General features: G+C 41.1%; 1 long non-coding RNA gene across 1 annotated transcript in view; it reads right to left on the bottom strand.

Moving 5' to 3' along the window:
• Positions 1–499: 499 nt before the first annotated feature.
• Positions 500–14,370, bottom strand: part of LOC137221944 (uncharacterized) — a 38,105-nt gene continuing 24,234 nt past the window's right edge. The window contains exon 3 of the long non-coding RNA XR_010942214.1: positions 500–653. This is a non-coding gene — a long non-coding RNA (uncharacterized lncRNA). The remainder of the gene's footprint in view (positions 654–14,370) is intronic.

The raw sequence follows: 14,370 nt of genomic DNA, 5'->3' as shown, positions 1-14,370 counted from the left end.
GCTGTGCAGTGCAGCCAAAAAAATAAAAATCATAAATGTCATTACTTTAAATAACTGAGTTCTGGACTATGGAACCCTACATTTCCATTTGATTTTTCTTAACTGTCCATCTGTGTTCTTTAAATGCTCCAAGCACATTTCTTCCATTTGAGATAAGAGTGCTTAGAGTTGGTATATGGAACAGTTTGACCTCAGGACGCCCTTAATGCCATTAACAACTAATGAGGACCCCAAAGAACTTTTGTTTATGTGGGTCATATCTGTTAATACTAACTGAAATAAAAGGTGAGAAACTTTAAAATTTGAAATAAAAGCTGAGAAACTTTAAAAATATTAATTGGTTTTATAGTAACCAAGCCCATCACCTGCCAAATTACAGTTTTATTAAAAAAAACTTTTTCAAAATAAAAATCTGTGAGAAGAGTGGCATTGTTTTACATTTCTGAAAATCTCTTTATTACCTGGCTTAATAGAATACAGCTGGATTCTCTTACCTGCTTCTGCATTCGATCTGCTGTGCCATGTTGTTTTGGTGGAAATACATGAAAAAAGTCCGGCCTCAGAAATATGTGGTTGGAAAAGGTGGAACCTCGCAGGTCCCCTGAATGGGTCTCAGGGGTCCCCAGTTGTCCTCAGGCCACGGGTAACTGCTCCTGTCGAGAATTAACAGATAAGTATTTCTTAGTAACTATGTATCCATTTACTTGATTTATTCTGTTTATAAGGTGATCTGCTTGAGGTACAAAAAATTTAGTTTTGCCTTTCACTTCAGTCACAAGCAAAATGCCTGTCATGAACTTGCTCTCTGGACCCTGAATATTAAAAATTGGTGACACCAGAGCTCTTGCTCAGTTTTCAACATTATTTCTTCTGATACATAGTGCATATTTACTAGCTTTTTATAATTATGAAGAAGTGAGTTTCTTACCCATTATAGGTTTTTTTAGGAAAGCTTAGCTTGAGAGACTGGGTGTTGAGTGCTTTGTGAATTATAAACCTTTTGAACCTCCTTTTCTATCCTTTGAGAAGGGAGAGTAAAATGGGTCAAACCTGAAGGCCTCTGAGTTATTTGCAAGGGGGCCTGGCAACTTTGTACACTATTCTCTGTCAAATACTTAACAGAAGGATATGGCTATAGAAATAGTGCATCCACATTCATATGCATGTGAATCCTTATGAATCCTAGATAAATTTTATCCCTAACAGAGGAGGAATCCAGCAAAATTTCCATCCTCTTCATGAAATGGCGGTAGCTAGCTCCGTCCTTATATACATCAGCTCCCTTCATTGTCATAACCTATGGAACAATGACCTCCCTCTGATAAATAAAGAACAGGCATGTCAGAAACAAATTAACCAAAAGTAGCTTTGCAAAGATTGTTGTGCAGGGTCCCCAAAACAGATTTCCAGTAACTGATCACCCTGATCAGCCTTCAGTAAGTATGCCTGGCAGAGTTTTTTTTTTTTTTTTTTCTTCACGGTACGCGGGCTTCTCGCTGTTGTGGCCTCTCCCGTTGTGGAGCACAGGCTCCGGATGCGCAGGCTCAGCGGCCATGGCTCACGGGCCCAGCCGCTCCGCAGCATGTGGGATCTTCCCGGACCGGGGCATGAACCTGCGTCCCCTGCATCGGCAGGCGGACCCTCAACCACTGCGCCACCAGGGAAGCCCCTGGCAGAGTTTTAATCATGGAAATAGGAAGGAAATCCTAGGCAGAATTCCCTCCCATATCAGAAGAGCTCTGTTTTAGAAACATGCATACAGTAGTCACAGAATCAGCTTTTGTTAATGAATGAAGTGTTGAAGATTTGATCTTTTGTGTCTGGTAATTTAAAAACCAGTTTTATTGGACTGTATTTTCTAAAATGTAGCTAAAATATTAGGTAGTAGACTGAGTTCCAGTATTCCTAGATTTTTTTCATGATATTTCACTTCTCTGTCATCAAAATTTTAAATCTAGGAAAACAATCACAAAACAGTCATGATAAAAGTGTAGAAAGTCCAAACACTCCCAGCTACGAAACAAGACTACAATGTGGTAATAAGCCACTAAACCAGAGGACCACCACCCACACGTTCTTCCATGTGTTTATGCACGTGGAGATCTGAAGAATGATGAGAAGGAGCCATCCCTGTGAACTACACATGTGAACACCCCAAGTGGACAAGAAACATCAGAAGTTTAGTAGGGTGTGTCCAGAGCTTGATGTAGAAGGAGTGGGACTGGGGAGATAAGCAAGGACATGGTAATAATAGGTGCTTTGGGCAATCTACAGATTTCATGCAATCCTTATCAAATTACCCATGACATTTTTCACAGAACTAGAACAAATAGTCCTAAAATTCATATGGAACCATAAAAGACCCACAAATGCCAAAGCTATTCCTGAAGAAAAAGAACAAAGCAGGAAGCATAACACTCCCAGAGTTCAGCCAATACTACAAAGCTACAGTAATCAAAACAGTGTGGTACTGGCAGAAAACAGACATATGGATCAATGGAACAGAATAGAGAGCCCAGAGATAAACCCACACACCTATGGTCAATTAATCTTCGACAAAGGGGTCAATGGGAAAAAAGTCTCTTCAGCAAGTGGTGTTGGGAAACCTGGACAGCTACCTGTAAATCAGTGAAGTGAGGGCTTCCCTGGTGGCGCAGTGGTTGAGAGTCCACCTGCCGGTGCAGGGGACACCGGTTCGCGCCCCAGTCCAGGAAGATCCCACATGCCACGGAGCGGCTAGGCCCGTGAACCATGGCCACTGAGCCTGCGCGTCTGGAGCCTGTGCTCCGCAATGGGAGAGGCCACAACAGTGAGAGGCCCACGTACCGCAAAAAAAAATAAAAAAATAAAAAAAATAAAAAATAAAAAAATCAGTGAAGTGAGAGCACACTCTCTCACCATACACAAAAATAAACTCAAAATGGCTTAAAGACTTAAACATATTACATGACATCATAAAACTCCTAGAAGAGAACATAGGCAAAACATTCTCTCACATAAATGGTACCGATGTTTTCTTAGGTCAGCCTCCCAAGGCAATAGAAATAAAACAAAAATAAACAAATGGGACCTAATCAAACTTACACGCTTTTGCACAGGAAAGGAAACCATAAACAAAACCAAAATACAACTTACAGAATGGGATAAAATATTTGCAAACAATGCGACGGACAGAGGCTTAATTTCCAAAATATATAAACAGCTCATACAACTCAACAACAAAAAAACAAACAACCCAATCCAAAAATGGACAGGTGACATAAATAGACATTTCTCCAAAGAAGATATACAGATGGCCAGCAGGCACAAGAAAAGATGCTCAACGTCACTAATTATTAGAGAAATGCAAATCAAAACTACAGTGAGGTAACACCTCACACCAGTCATAATGGCCATTATTAAAACGTCTACAAACAACAAATGCTGGAGAGGGTGTGGAGAAAAGGGAAACTTCCTAACCATTGGTGAGAATGTAAGTTGGTGCAGTCACTGTAGAAAACAGTATGGAGGTTCCTCAGAAACCTAAAATTAGAATTACCATATGATCCGGCAATCCCACTCCTGGGCATATATCTGGATAAATATATAATTCAAAAAGATACATGCACTCCTATGTTCATAACAGCACTATTCACAATAGCCAAGACATGAAAATAACCTAAATGTCCATCAACAGATGAATGGATAAAGAAGATGTGGTACCTATAAACAATGGAATACTATTCACCCATAAAAAAGAACAAAATGATGTCATTTGTAGCAACATGGATGCAACTAGAGATTATCATACTAAGTGAAGTAAGTCAGAAAGATAAAGGCAAATACCCTATAATACCACTTATATGTGGAATCTAAAATATGACACAAATGAACTTATCTATGAAACAGAAACAGAATCACTAACATAGAGAAGAGACTGGTGGTTGCCAAGGGGGAGGGGGTCAGAGGAGTGATGGAGTAGGAGGTTGGGGTTAGCAGATGTAAGCTTTTATATATAGAATGGATAAACAACAAGGTCCTACTGAATAGTACAGAGAACTATATTCAATATCCCATGATAAAACATAATGGAAAAAAATACATATTTTAAAGAAGGAATGTATATATGTGTATAACAGAATCACTTTGCTGTACAGCAGTAATTAACACAACATTGTAAATCAACTATACTTCAATTTTAAAAAAGGAGTCACAGTCCCTCCCTTTAAAAATGCAAACACTTTATACTCTTTTTTTTAAACATCTTTATTGGATTATAATTGCTTTACAATGGTGTGTTACTGCCTTATAACAAAGTGAATCAGCTATACATATACATATATCCCCATATCTCCTCCCTTTAGCGTCTCCCTCGCACCCTCCCTATCCCACCCCTCTAGGCAGTCACAAAGCCCCGAGCTGATCTCTCTATGCTATGCGGCTGCTTCTCACTAGCTATCTATTTTACATTTGGTGTAAAATGTGTATATATGTGTATATATGTCAATGCCACTTTCTCACTTCGTCTCAGCTTACCCTTCCCCCTCCCCATGTCCTCAAGTCCATTCCCTACATCTGTGTCTTTATTCCTGTCCTGTCCTAGGTTCTTCAGGACCTTTTTTTTTTTTTCTGTAGATTCCATATATATGTGTTAGCATATGGTATTTGTTTTTCTCTTTCTGACTTACTTCACTCTGTATGACAGACTCTAGGTCCATCCACCTCACTACAAATAACTCAATTTCGTTTCTTTTTATGGCTGAGTAATATTCCATTGTATATATGTGCCACATCTTCTTTATCCATTCATCTGTCGATGGACACTTAGGTTGCTTCCATGTCATGGCTATTGTAAACAGAGATGCAATGAACATTGTGGTACATGACTCCTTTTGAATTATGGTTTTCTCAGGGTATATGCCCAGTAGTGGGATTGCTGGGTCCTATGATAGTTCTAATTTTTAGGTTTTTAAGGAATCTCCATAGTGGCCATATCAACTTACATTCCCACCAACAGTGCAAGAGGGTTCCCTTTTCTCCACACCCTCTCCAGCATTTGTTGTTTGTAGATTTTTTGATGATGGCCATTCTGACTGGTGTGAGGTGATACCTCATTGTAGTTTTGATTTGCATTTCTCTAATAATTAGTGATGTTGAGCATCCTTTCATGTGTTTGTTGGCAGTCTGTATATCTGCTTTGAAGAAATGTCTATTTAGGTCTTCTGCCCGTTTTTGGATTGGGTTGTTTTTTTTTTTCATACTGAGCTGCTTGTAAATTTTGAAGATTAATCCTTTGTCAGTTGCTTCATTTGCAAATATTTTCTTCCATTCTGAGGGTTGTCTTTTTGTCTTGTTTATAGTTACCTTTGCTGTGCAAAAGCTTTTAAGTATCATTAGGTCCCATTTGTTTATTTTTGTTTTTATTTCCATTTCTCTAGGAGGTGGGTCAAAAAGGACCTTGCTGTGATTTATGTCATAGTGTTCTACCTATGTTTGCCTCTAAGGAGTTTTATACTGTCTGGTCTTACATTTAGATCTTTAGTCCATTTTGAGTTTATTTTTGTGTATGGTATTAGGAAGTGTTCTAATTTCATTCTTTTACACGTAGCTGTCTAGTTTTCCTAGCACCACTTATTGAAGACGCTGTCTTTTCTCCACTGTATATTCTTGCCTCCTTTATCAAAAAATAAGCTGACCATAGGTGCATGGGTTTATCTCTAGGCTTTCTATCCATAGTTTTGTTTTTGTGCCAGTACAATACTGTCTTGATTACTGTAGCTTTGTAGTATAGTCTGAAGTCAGGGAGTCTGATTCCTACAGCTCCGTTTTTCTTTCTCAAGATTGCTTTGGCTATTCGGGGTCTTTTGTGTTTCCATACAAATTGTGAAATTTTTTGTTCTAGTTTTCTGAAAGATGCCATTGGTAGTTTCATAGGGATTGCATGGAATCAGTAGATTGCTTTGGATAGTATAGTCATTTTCACAACGTTGATTGTTCCAATCCAAGAACATGGTATATCTCTCCATCTGTTTGTATCACCTTTAATTTCTTTCATCAGTGTCTTACAGTTTTCTGCATACAGGTCTTTTGTCTCCTTAAGTAGGTTTATTCCTGGGTATTTTATTCTTTTGCTTGCAATGGTAAATGGCAGTGTTTCCTTAATTTCCCTTTCACATTTTTCATCATCAGTGTATGGGAATGCAAGAGATTTCTGTGCATTAATTTTGTATCCTGCTACTTTACCAAATTAATTGATTAGCTCTAGTAGTTTTCTGGTAGCATCTTCAGGATTCTCTATGTATAGTATCATGTCATCTGCAAACAGTGACAGCTTTACTTCTTCTTTTCCAATTTGGATTCCTTTTATTTCTGTTTCTTCTCTGATTGCTGTGGCTAAAACTTCCAAAACTATGTTGAATAAGAGTGGTAAGAGTGGGCAACCTTGTCTTGCTCCTGATCTTTTTTTTTTTTTTTTGCGGTACGCGGGCCTCTCACTGCTGTGGCCTCTCCCGTTGCGGAGCACAGGCTCTGGATGCGCAGGCTCAGCGGCCATGGCTCATGGGCCCAGCTGCTCCGCGGCATGAGGGACCCTCCCAGACCGGGGCACAAACCCCTGCATCGGCAGGTGGACTCTCAACCACTGCACCACCAGGGAAGCCCTTGCTCCTGATCTTAGTGGAAATGGTTTCAGTTTTTCACCATTGAGAACGATGGTGGCTGTGGGTTTGTCATATTTAGCCTTTATTATGTTGAGGAAAGTTCCCTCTATGCCTACTTTCTGGAGGGTTTTTATCATAAATGGGTGTTGAATTTTGTCAAAAGCTTTTTCTGCATCTATTTAGATGATCCTATACGGTTTTTCTCCTTCAATTTGTTAATATGGTTTATCACATTGATTGATTTGCGTATATTGAAGAATCCTTGCATTCCTGGGATAAACCCCACTTGATCATGGTGTATGATCCTTTTAATGTGCTGCTGGATTCTCTTTCTTAGTATTTTGCTGAGGATTTTTGCATCTATGTTCATCAGTGATATGGGCCTATAGTTTTCTTTCTTTGTGACATCTTTGTCTGGTTTTGGTATCAGGGTGATGGTGGCCTCATAGAATGAGTTTGGGAGTGTTCCTCCCTCTGCTATATTTTGGAAGAGTTTGAGAAGGATAGGTGTTAGCTCTTCTCTAAATGTTTGATAGAATTCGCCTGTGAAGCCATCTGGTCCTGGGCTTTTGTTTGTTGGAAGATTTTTAATCACAGTCTCAATTTCAGTGATTGTGATTGGTCTGTTTATATTTTCTATTTCTTCCGGGTCCAGTCTTGGAAGTTTCTAAGAATTTGTCCATTTCTTCCAGGTTGTCCATTTTACTGGCATATAGTTGCTTGTAGTAATCTCTCATGATCCTTTGTATTTCTGCACTGTCAGTTGTTACTTCTACTTTTCCATTTCTAATTCTATTGATTTCAGTAGAATTCTTCTCCCCTTTTTTCCTGATGAGTCTGGCTAATGGTTTATCAATTTTATCTTCTCAAAGAACCAGCTTTTACTTTTATTGATCTCTGCTATTGTTTCCTTCATTTCTTTTTCATTTATTTCTGATCTGATCTTTATGATTTCTTTCCTTCTGCTAACTTTGGGGTTATTTTTATTCTTCTTTCTCTAATTGCTTTAGGTGTAAGGTTAGGTTGTTTGAGATGTTTCTTGTTTCTTGAGGTAGGATTGTATTGCTATAAACTTCCCTTTTAGAACTGCTTTTGCTGCATCCCATGGGTTTTGGGTTGTCATGTTTTCATTGTCATTTGTTTCTAGGTTTTTTTTGATTTCCTCTTTGATTTCTTCAGTGATCTCTTGGTTATTAAATAGTGTATTGTTTAGCCTCCGTATGTTTGTATTTTTTAAAGGTATTTTCCTGTAATTGATATCTAGTCTCATAGCGTTGTGGTCGGAAAAGATAACTGATACGATTTCAATTTTCTTAAATTTACCAAGGCTTGTGACCCAAGATATGATCTAACTTGGAGAATGTTACACGACCACTTGAGAAGAAAGTTTATTCTGTTGTTTTTGGATGGAATATCCTATAAATATCAATTAAGTCCATCTTGTTTAATGTATAATTTAAAGCTTGTGTTTCCTTATTTATTTTCATTTTGGATGATCTGTCAATTAGTGAAAGTGGGGTGTTAAAGTCCCCTACTATGACTGTGTTACTGTCGATTTCTCCTTTTATGGCTGTTAGCATTTGCCTTATGTATTGAGGTGTTCCTATGTTGGGTGCATAAATATTTACAATTGTTATATCTTCTTCTTGGATCGATCCCTTTATGATTATGTAGTGTCCTTCTTTGTCTCATGTAATAATCTTTATTTTAAAGTCTACTTTGTCTCATATGAGAATTGCTAGTCCAGGTTTCTTTTGATTTCCATTTGCATGGAATATCTTTTTCCATACCGACTTTCAATCTCTATGTGTCCCTAGGTCTTAAGTGGGTCTCTCGCAGACAGCATATATATGGGTCTTCGTTTATTTTATTTATTTTTTGTTGCTGTTGTATGCTGGCCTCTCACTGTTGTGGCCTCTCCCGTTGTGGAGCACAGGCTCTGGACGTACAGGCTCAGCGGTCATGGCTCACGGGACCAGCCGCTCCCCGGCATGTGGGATCTTCCTGGACCAGGGCACAAACCCGCGTCCCCTGCATTGGCAGGAGGACTCTCAACCACTGCGCCACCAGGTAAGCCCAGGGTCTTGTTTTTGTATACATTCAGCCAGTCTATGTCTTTTGGTTGGAGGATTTAATCTTTTACATTTAAGGTGATTATCAATATGTATGTTTCTATTACCATTTTCCTAATTGTTTTGGGTTTGTTATTGTGGGTCTTTTCCTTCTCTTTTGTTTCCTGCCTAGAGAAGTTCCTTTAGCATTTGTTGTAAAGCTGGTTTGGTGATGCTGAATTCTCTTAGATTTTGCTTGTCTGTAAAACTTTTAATTTCTCCATCAGATCTGAATGAGATCCTTGCTGGGTAGACTAATCGTGGTTGTAGGTTTTTCCCTTTCATCACTTTAAATATGTCCTGCCACGCCCTTCTGGTTTGCAGAGTTTCTGCTGAGAGATCAGCTGTTAACCTTATGGGGATTCCCTTGTGTGCTATTTGTTTTTTTTCCCTTGCTGCTTTTAATATTTTTTCTTTGTATTTAATTTTTGATAGTTTGATTAATATGTGCCTTGGCGTGTTTCTCCTTGGATTTATGCTGTATGGGACTCTCTGCACTTCCTGGACTTTATTGAATATTTCCTTTCCCATATTAGGGAAGTTTTCAACTATAATCTCTTCAAATATTTCCTCAGTTGCTTTCTTTTTCTCTTCTTCTTCTGGGACCCCTATAATTCGAATGTTGGTGTGTTTAATGTTGTTCCAGAGGTCTCTGAGACTATCTTCAATTCTTTTCATTCTTTTTTCTTTATTCTGCTCTGCAGTAGTTATTTCAACTATTTTATCTTCCAGGTCACTTATCTGTTCTTCTGCCTCAGTTAATCTGCTATTGATTCCTTCTAGAGAATTTTTAATTTCATTTATTGTGGTGTTCATCATTGTTTGTTTGCTGTTTAGTTCTTCTAGGTCCTTGTTAAACGTTTCTTGTATTTTCTCCATTCTATTTCCAAGATTTTGGATCATCTTTGCTATCATTATTCTGAATTCTTTTTCAGGTAGACTGCCTATTTCCTCTTCATTTGTTTGGTCTGGTGGGTTTTTACCTTGCTCCTTCATCTGCTCTGTGTTTCTCTGTCTTCTCATTTTGCTTAACTTACTGTGTTTAGGGTCTCCTTTTCACAGGCTGCAGATTCGTAGTTCCTGTTGTTTTTGGTGTCTGCCCCCAGTGGCTAAGGTTGGTTCAGTGGGTTGTATAGGCTTCCTGGTGGAGGGGACTAGTGCCTGTGTTCTGGTGGATGAGGCTGGATCTTGTCTTTCTGGTGGACAGGACCATGTCTGGTGGAGTGTTTTGGGGTGTCTGTGACCTTATTATGATTTTAGGCAGCCTCTCTGCTAATGGTGGGGTTGTGTTCCTGTCTTGCTAGTTGTTTGGCACAGGGGTCCAGCACTGTAGCTTGCTGGTCATTGAGTGGAGCTGGGTCTTAGCGTCTAGATGGAGATATCTAGGAGAGCTTTCGCCACCTGATATTACGTGGAGCCGGGAGGTCTCTGGTGGACCAATGTCCTAAACTCGTCTCTCTCGCCTCAGAGGCACAGGCCTGACACCGGCTGGAGCACCAAGACCCTGTCAGTCACATGGCTCAGAAGGAAAGGGAGAAAAAAAGAAAGAAAAAAACAAAATAAATTTATTAAAATAAAAAATTAAAAAGTAATAAAAAACAGAAAAAAAAGAGAGCAACCAAACCAATAAAATAATCTACCAATGATAATGAACTCTAAAAACTAAACTAAGATAAACATAAAACCAGAAACAAATTAGATGCAGAAAGCAAACCCCAAGTCTACAGTTGCTCCCAAAGTCCACCGCCTCAGTTTTGGATGATTCGTTGTCTATTCAGGTATTCCAGAGATGCAGGGTCCATCAAGTTGATTGTGGAGATTTAATCCGCTGCTCCTGAGGCTGCTGGGAGAAATTTCCTTTTCTCTTCTCTGTTCGCACAGCTCCTGGGGTTCAGTTTTGGATTTGGCCCCGCCTCAGCATGTAGGTTGCCTGAGGGCATCTGTTCTTCACCCAGACAGGGCGGAGTTAAAGTAGCAGCTGATTAGGGGGCTCTGGCTCACTCAGGCGGGGGGGAGGGAGGGGTATGGAATGTGGGGCGAGCCTGCAGCGGCAGAGGCCAGCGTGATGTTGCAACAGCCTGAGGCGCGCCGTGTGTTCTTCTGGGGACGTTGTCCCTGGATCACGGGACCCTGGCAGTGGCGGGCTGCACGGGCTCCTGGGAGGGGAGGTGTGGATAGTGACCTGTGCTCGCACACAGGCTTCTTGGTGGCTGCAGCAGCAGCCTTAGCATCTCGTGCCTGTCTCTGGTGTCCATGCTGATAGTCACGGCTCATACTGGTCTCTGGAGCTCGTTTAGGCGGTGCTCTGAATCCCCTCTCCTCGCGCACCCCAAAACAATGGTCTCTTGCCTCTTAGGCAGCTCCAGACTTTTTCCCGAATGCCCTCCTGGCTAGCTGCAGTGCACTAGCCCCCTTCAGGCTGTGTTCACGCAGCCAACCCCAGTCCTCTCCCTGGGATTGGACTGAAGCCCGAGCCTCAGCTCCTGGCCCCCACCCGCCCTGGCGGGTGAGCAGACAAGCCTCTTGGGCTGGTGAGTGCCGGTTGGCACCGATCCTCTGTGCGGGAATCTCTCCGCTTTGCTCTCCACACCCCTGTTGCTGTGCTCTCCTCCGTGGCTCCAAAGCTTCCACCCCCTGCCATCTGCAGTCTCCGCCAGTGAAGGGGCTTCCTAGTGTGTGGAGACCTTTCCTCCTTCACAGCTCCCTCCCACTGGTGCAGGTCCCGTTCCTATCCTTTTGTCTCTGTTTTTTCTTTTTTCTTTTGCCCTACCCAGGTACGTGGGGAATTTCTTGCCTTTTGGGAGGTCTGAGGTCTTCTGCCAGCGTTCAGGTGTTCTGTAGGAGTTGTTCCACATGTAGATGTATCTCTGATGTATTCATGGGGAGAAAGGTGATCTCCACATCTTACTCCTCTGCCATCTTGAAGGTCTCCTATACTCTTAATAATTTGTACTAGAGTTTAAAAGCTTAAAAGAAATAATCGCTGCTTTGGGGACTGAGGTAAGTGATTACTCCACTGTCCTCAAAAGTTCCTCAGAGGGAACTGTGACCACCAGAGGTGGTTTGTTCTAAAGGCATTGCTTGCTTTCATTGCCATGGTTGTCATACGGCTCACTTTATTTATTTATATTTAAATTTTTATTGGAGTATATTTGATTACAATGTTGTATTAGTTTCTGCTGTACAGCAAAATGAATCAGTTATACATATACATATATCTATTCTTTTTTAGATTCTTTTCCCATATAGGTCATTACAGAGTATCACAGGGCTCCGTTTAAAAACTTTACTTTGACTTTAAAAACTTGAGTGGAAAATTGTATGGCAAAAGTTTGAGATTTATTGTTGAACCTGAAATACATTAATAGTGAATTTATATGTGAAATATATGAATTTTTGGTATCTAAGGGGCATTTATAAAGACAAGTTGAGTATTTCAAATAGTCATAACTTGCCTTTGCATATTAGTTTACAGAATGGATTCACACTCATTTCCTCCCTGATATTCACAATAGCCCTAAGCTAAGAAGGTAAAACAGTTATTATCCCCCCTTGTTAAAGATGAGGAAACAGGCTCCAAGAGAGCAAAGCTGTCAGTGAAGCCATGTCTCCTAGGATAGGTTTTTGGAATCCAAATCCAGTTTTATTCCACTATCCCTCATTACTCCTCTATTAATATTTCAGACCTTTCAATTTAAAGACTGTACATGCCATACAGATGTACTGTCAGCTTTTTGTTACATATCCCTGATCTCTGACCACACTGTCCCAGATGCCACACATAGTAGACCACTAGTAGATGGTTAATTATTATGTTTTTTAAGTAAGCACTGAATGTTTATGAAGTCTTTTTACATTTTCTAAAGGTTACCAGCTGGAGATGAGCCACAGGGCGAATAAAAACTGATCTATTCTGAAGAGTAAACCTTTGATTTCTTTTGCAGGAATGGTGATATAACTTGCACAGGACATTAACCAAATCTCAAAGTCAGGGATTTCCCTGGAGGTGCAGTGGTTAAGAATCTGTCTGCCAATGTAGGGGACATCGGTTCAATCCCTGGTCCAACATCCCACATGTTGCAGAGCAGCTAAGCCCAGGCACCACAACTACTGAGCCTGCGCTCTAGAGCCTGTGAGCCACAACTACTGAGTCCACGTGCCACAACTACTGAAGCCCGTGCACCTAGAGCCCGTGCTCTACAACAAGAGAAGCCACCACAACGAGAAGCCCACGCACCCCAATGAAGAGTAGCCCCCGCTTGCCACAACTAGAGAAAGCCGTGTGCAGCAATGAAGACCCAACACAGTCAAAAATAAATAAATTAACTAAATAATGTGTAAAAAATCTCAAAGGCAGGGCTTCCCTGGTGGTGCAGTGGTTGGGAGTCTGCCTGCCGATGCAGGGGACACGGGTTCGTGCCCCAGTCCGGGAAGATCCCACATGCCGCGGAGCGGCTGGGCCCGTGAGCCATGGCCGCTGAGCCTGCGCGTCCGGAGCCTGTGCTCCACAACGCAAGAGGCCGCAGCAGCGAGAGGCCCACGTACTGCCAAAAAAAAAAAAAAAAAAAAAAAAACTCAAAGGCAGAAAATTCCAGCAGATTTGGACTAGTGTAATACAATGGCTCCTCAAGGGATGGGAAGACATATTAAGAGCAAGCCACAGTACAGTTGGATGGTATTGGATTACTTGTTTAGGAAATCCATTTTAAAAAGAGTACTGCAATGTTTTCTAAAGATTATGTGCTCTAGGCTATTTTTAATTTGCTCCTGTGATTCTTGCACTTGAGAAATAGAATTGAGATGCCCAGTCACCAAATAAAAGTAGAAGTGGAGATTGTAGATTTAAGGTGCTCTTAAGGGAATATTTGAATTGACATCTTTAGAATAGGATTTTTAAAGGGCATTTAGAGACATTCAGGGGTTAAGATGGCAGAGTAGAAAGACCCTGAGTCTTGGTGTGCTCACCTCCTCTCATGAGCACACCAATATCACAACTATCTGCAGAACAGCCATCGATAAAAAAAGACTGGAACCTCCCAGAAAAGATCTTCTACAACTAAAGACATAAAGAAGGAACCACAATGAGATGTGTAGGAGTGGCAGACTCACAATATAATCAAGTCCCATTCCTCTATGTAAGCAACCCACAAACTGCAGAATAAATATAATTGCAGAGGTTCTCCCACAGGAGTGAGAGTTCTGAGCCCCAAGTCGGGCTCCCCAGACTGGAGGTCGTGCACCAAGAAGATGAGCCCCCAGAGCATTTGGCTTTGAAGGCCAGAGGGGCTTAGTTTGGGGAGTCCAACAGTACTGGTGGAAATAGAGACTTCACTCTTAAAGGGCACATTCAAAATCTCACATGCACTGGGACCCAGGGTAAATGCTGTAATTTGATAGGAGCCTGGGCCAGACCTACCTGCTGGTCTTGAAGAGTGTCCCAGAGAGGCGAGGTGGGGGAGGGTGCTGGTTGCAACTCACCCTGGGGACATAGACACTGATGGCAGCCATATTTGGGGACTATCTACTGCATGGACACTCCTGCTGGTGGCCACTATCTTGAAATCCTCCCTCTAGCTCATTAGCACCAAGACCTGGCCCAACCCAAAAGCCTGTAGGTACTA

This window comes from Pseudorca crassidens, chromosome 3 (assembly GCF_039906515.1).
Source record: "Pseudorca crassidens isolate mPseCra1 chromosome 3, mPseCra1.hap1, whole genome shotgun sequence".
Classification (NCBI taxonomy): Eukaryota; Metazoa; Chordata; class Mammalia; order Artiodactyla; family Delphinidae; genus Pseudorca; species Pseudorca crassidens.
Note: the sequence above shows the minus strand (reverse complement) of the source record. Positions and strands in the feature narration are given on the sequence as shown.